Source organism: Meriones unguiculatus, chromosome 3 (assembly GCF_030254825.1).
Source record: "Meriones unguiculatus strain TT.TT164.6M chromosome 3, Bangor_MerUng_6.1, whole genome shotgun sequence".
Taxonomy (NCBI): Eukaryota; Metazoa; Chordata; class Mammalia; order Rodentia; family Muridae; genus Meriones; species Meriones unguiculatus.
In genome coordinates this window covers 67,548,202-67,553,642 of record NC_083351.1, presented here as the reverse complement: position 1 = coordinate 67,553,642, position 5,441 = coordinate 67,548,202, and the positions used below count along the sequence as shown (strand labels likewise).

General features: G+C 39.8%; 1 pseudogene; it reads right to left on the bottom strand.

Moving 5' to 3' along the window:
- Positions 1–1,111: 1,111 nt before the first annotated feature.
- LOC110539818 (trypsin-4-like) lies at positions 1,112–2,294 on the bottom strand (annotated as a pseudogene).
- Between the last annotated feature and the right edge of the window lie 3,147 nt (positions 2,295–5,441).

Sequence of the window (5,441 nt, the reverse complement as noted above, 5' to 3'; positions counted from 1 at the left end):
TGGTGTATTTCTGAGTATTTACCTACTCTGATTAAGCAAACCCTAAAAAACTGCAATGGTGTCCTTCCTGGAAAATCTGCTATGACACTGGTAGCACATAGTGTGGTTTAAATTTGTCTTTCAGGTTTTGTCTCTTCACATGCAGGTGTTACAAATACCTATTTTGGGATACCTCACTCAGAATGATCTTTAATAGATCCCACCATTTGCCTACAAAGTTCATGATTTCCTTGTTTTTAATTGCTGAGTAGTATTCCATTCTGTAAAAGTACCACAATTTCTGTATCCTTTCCTCAACTGAGGGACATCTGGGTTGTTTCCAGTTTCTGGCTATTACGACTCTACCTAGCAGTGTATCAACACAGATGCTGGGACTCATAACCAAACTTTGGGCAGCTTGCAAGAAATCACATGAGAGAAGGGGGAGTTAGTATGACCTGAAGAGGAGAGGAGCTCCACAAGGACCAAATATATCTGGGCACAAGGGTCTTTTCTGAGACTGTTTATCCAACCAAGGAACATGAATGGATATAACCTAGATCCCCTGCCCAGATATAGCCTATGGCAGCTCAGTATCCAAGTGGGTTCCCTAGTTAGGGGAAGAGGGACTGTCTCAGACATGAAATCAATGGCTGGCTCCTTGACCTCCCCCACCCCAAGGGAGGAGCAGCTTTGCTAGGCAACAGAGGAGGACAATTGTAGCCAGCCTTGAAGAGAACTGATAAACTAGGATCAGATGGAAGGGGAGGGAGACCTCCCTTATCAATGGACTTAGAGAGTGGGAGGAAGGAGATGAGGGATGGAGGGTGGGATTGAAAAGAAATGAGAGAGGAGGCTACAGCTGAGATACAAAGTAAATAAACTGTAGTTAATATAAAAAATAATAAAGAAAAGAGAAAAGAAAGAAAAAAAATACCCTATTTGGAGACATAGGGTTTTCTTCAGAATACTCAGTTGAGACATATGGTCTAAATTGAAAGCAGGCATTGAAGCCAGGAGGTTAAAGAAAGCAGAAAAAACACAATCAGTGAATAAAAATTCACCTTTTTACCATAATGACTTTAGAAAGATTGGGGAGGTGTCTCTAGTTGGCAGCAAATGCAATCTAAATTCAGCCCACATAGTTACAGACCTTGGTGTACACACAAGGATTATCTGTTAAGGCACAGTCATAGCCCCAGGAGACAGTGCCCAAAAGCTCTCCATTGCAGACCAGGGGGGCACCAGAGCCACCCTGGGAAAGAGGCATACAGGGCATCAGAAAGGCCATGTGGAATAGGGCTCCATGCACTAAAGCCAATACCTGTTTACTCACGTGCTCACTTGTTTCATTTTCCCCTTAGCCCATCTGCTATCCTCATTACCTTGGTGAACCCAACACAGAGCCCCTTATTCCCCACAGAACCACCACAGAACATGTTCTCTCTCACACCACTAGGCTTTGAAGCCCCCACTCCCAGAAGAGCAGAGCTCTGCATAAGAGGAGGGTGCAGCATGAGTGGAGAGGCAACAATCCTTGCCTCTCTCTAGGAAGCCAGCACAGACCCTGTTAGCAGTGATCTTTCCAGGATAGGAGTTTTCTCAGTCAGCTAGAGGCAGCAGAGGGACATCCAGGCACTGGAGCAGGTCTGGATCATTGACTGTGAGGAAAAGAAAAGACTGAAGAATACTATAGTCAGACAAAATACAGTGTTGAATCAGTTGGAAAGCAGTAGACTGTTTGCTAAGACACTAAGTTTCACTTAGAAACAAAAGGATTTGATCCAGAATATACCCTGGTGATATCCTTCCTGAGAGAATAAGAGCTCATTCAACATGTGCTTGGCCACCGATCTAGGGATCAGTTCATTTGTTGTGCAAATTTCTCTTGGATCTGTAGCAGTACATGTATGGGGTGTGCACCTGCAATATATATGCAGTCTAGAAGCCAGTGGGAAATTTTCAGAGATGGGGGTGTTTGGAGAGTACAGAAAAATAGAAGTAGTGGGTGACAGGTCCTACTCACCACCGAAACTGAGGATGATGCCCCAGCCAGAAATGAGGCTCTGAGTGCCAGCATGTGGTCAGAGCCACAGTGGTCACTTGAGCATTGAGGGTCACAGGGGAAGGGAGCTTGATCAGCATGATGTCACTGTCTACAGTCTTATGATTGTAACAGGGGTGTTTGGCGATCTTGGCAGCAGTGACAAATTGCTCATTGCCCTCAAAACAATGATGTTGTGTTCTCCCAGTCTCACTTGCATGCAGCTCTTGGGAAAATAAGACATGCCAGAGTCTTTTATTCTATGACTCATGATATCACAAGTTTCTCAAGGTGCTCACTTTTGTGTGGTTCTGAAGACTGAAAGATCTTGAAGAATAGGGAAGGTAGGTAAAGTTCTGTCTGGCAAACTCGCCTTTTCTTTTACACAGAGAGTTGGTGTTCAGTGCTGAGGTGAAGAACTGCAGTGTAGACTACTCTTCACTTTAATATACCCTAAGTATCCAGGCTAAATTACTGCAGGGTCATTTGAAGCTCTCTTCATCCACTGTGCCATTGTTAACCACACTGAAACTGTTAATCCTCATTTCTTTTTGAGAGGATGCTGCATTGTTCTTTTTCAACCAGAAGGGTCTATATCAGGTATCTGAAACTTCACCATGTGATTCTGAGACCTTGTGAGACATTCTGTTAATCCAACTCCAAATCTACTGAGTCACAATCTAGATTATGAGGATGTGCAGTGAAGCAGAAGTCCATGTTTTCTAAGTAAATAGAAAATCAGGACGAAACTAGAATCCATCATAGAAATCCGCATTCAAACAGATGAAGGATATGATGCAAGGTATTGAAACAGAATTAGAATCAATAAAGAAAACAGAAACAGATAAAAACCTGAAGCTGGAGAACTTAGAGAAAAGACCAGGAACCACAAAGGTAAACATCACCAATAGGATACAAGAGATGGAAGAGAGAATCTCGGGTGGTGATGATACACTTGCTGAAATTGATACTTCTCTTGAAGAAAAAGTAAAATCAGAAAAGTCCTGAACACAAAAAATCTAAGAAATCAAAGATGTCATGAAAAGACGAAATCTAAGAATAATAGGAATAAATGAAAAAGAAAATTCCAGGCTCCAAGGTCCAGAAAATATTTTTAAGAAAATCATAGAAGAAAATTTTCTCAACTTAAAGATAGACATGTCCATAAACATGCAAGAGGCCTACGAAACACCAAATAGACTAGACCAGAAAAGAAGCTCTTCACATCACATCATAGTCAAAACACTAAACCTAAAGAACAAAGAAAAAATAATAAAGGGAGCAAGGGAAAAAGGCTATGTAACACCAGACTTCTCAACGGAAACTCTGAAAGCCAGAAGGGCCTGGGCAGATGTCATGCAGATTCTAAGGGACTACAGATGCCAACCCAGACTACTATACCCAGAAAATCTTTCAATCAACATAGATGGATTAAGCAAAATATTCCATGAAAAACTAAATTTAAACAATATCTACAGAGCAAACCAGCCCTACAGAAGATACTAGAAGGAAAATTCCAATCCAACAAAAACTACCCCCAAGAAAATATAGGATACAAATAACTTTCACAACAAAAATTAAAAAAACACAAGTAATGAATTACAATAACAACAAATTCACAATAAAAGGAACTAACATTCATTGGTCACTATTATCTATCAACATCAATGGACTCAACTCTCCAATAAAAAGACACAGATTAACAGAATGGTTGCAGAAACAGGATCCAAAATTCTGTTGCATCCAAGACACCCACCTCTGCAACAAAGATAAACACTACCTCAGAGTAAAGGGCTGGAAAAATGTTTTTCAAGCAAATGGATCCAGAAAACAAGCTGGGGGAGCTATCCTACTATCTAATAAAATAGACTTCCGACCAAAAGTAATCAAAACAGATGAGAAGGGGGCACTTCATTCTCATCAAAGGAAAATCCACCAGGAGAACATCACAATTCTAAACATCTATATTCCGAATACAAGAGCACCTACCTTTGTAAAGGAAACATCATTAAAGCTTAAATCACACATTGATCCCAACAGCTTAATAGTGGGAGACTTCAACATCCCACTCTCACCAAGGGTCAGATCATCTAGACAGAAGCTAAGTAAGGAAATAAAGGCAATTACAGAGGTCCTAAATCAAATAATAGATGTCTACAGAACTTTTCACCCAAACCCAAAGAGTATACCTACTTTTCAGCACTTCATGGAACCTTCTCCAAAATAAACCAAAACAAGCCTCAGCAGATACAAGAAGACTGAAATAATTCCTTGTATTCTATTTGACCACCATGGACTAAAGCTGGACCTCAACAACAACAGAAATAGCAAAAAGCCTACATGCACATGGAAACTGAACAACTCCCTACTCAATGACAGCTGGATTAGAGAAGAAATAAAGAAAGAAATTAAAGACTTCCTAGAATTCAATGAAAAATGAAGGCACAACATACCTAAACTTATGGGACACAATGAAAGAAGTGCTAAGAGAAAAATTCATAGCACTAAGTGCCTTTAAGAAGAAATTTGAAACATATCATACAAGCAACTTAACAGTACACCTAAGAGCCCTCGGGGAGGGGGAAGAAGCAAATACACAAGAGGAGTAGATGGCTGGAAATAATCAAACTCAGGGCTCAGTTATTAAAATCAAATAAAAGTATTCAAAGAATCAATGAAACCAAGAGCTGGTTCTTAGAAAAAATCAATGAGCTAGACAAAGCCTTAGCCAAACTAACTAAAAGACAAAGAGAAACTATGCAAATCAGCAAAATTAGAAATGAAAAGGGGAACATAACATCAGACACTGAGAAAATCCGAACAATCATTAGGTCTTAATATAAAAACCTATATGTCACACAATTTGAAAATCTAAAGGAAATGGACAATTTTCTTGAGAGATTCCACTTACCAAAATTATATGAAGATCAGGTAGAAAGATTGAATAATCCTATATCACCAAAGGAAATAGAAGCAGTCATCAACAGTCTCCTAGGGCCAGATGGTTTCAGGGCAGAATTCTACCAGACCTTCAAAGAAGTGCTAACTCCATTTCTCTTCAAACTATTCCACAAAATAGAAATAGTAGGAACATTACCAACCTCATTCTATGAAGCCACAGTCACCTTCATGCCTACCCCACACAAAAACCCAACCAAAAAAAGAGGACTTCAGACCTATCTCTCTTATGAACTTTGATGCAAAAATACTCAATAAAACAATGGCAAACTGAATCCAAGAACGTATAATATATATATCATCCAACATGACAAAGTAGGCTTCATCCCAGAGATGCAGGGATGGTTCAATATATGGAAATCCATCAATGTGATCTACCATATAAATAAACTGAAGGAGAAAAATCACATGATCATCTCCTTAGATGCCAAAAAAGCATTTGAGAAAATCCAGCACCCAT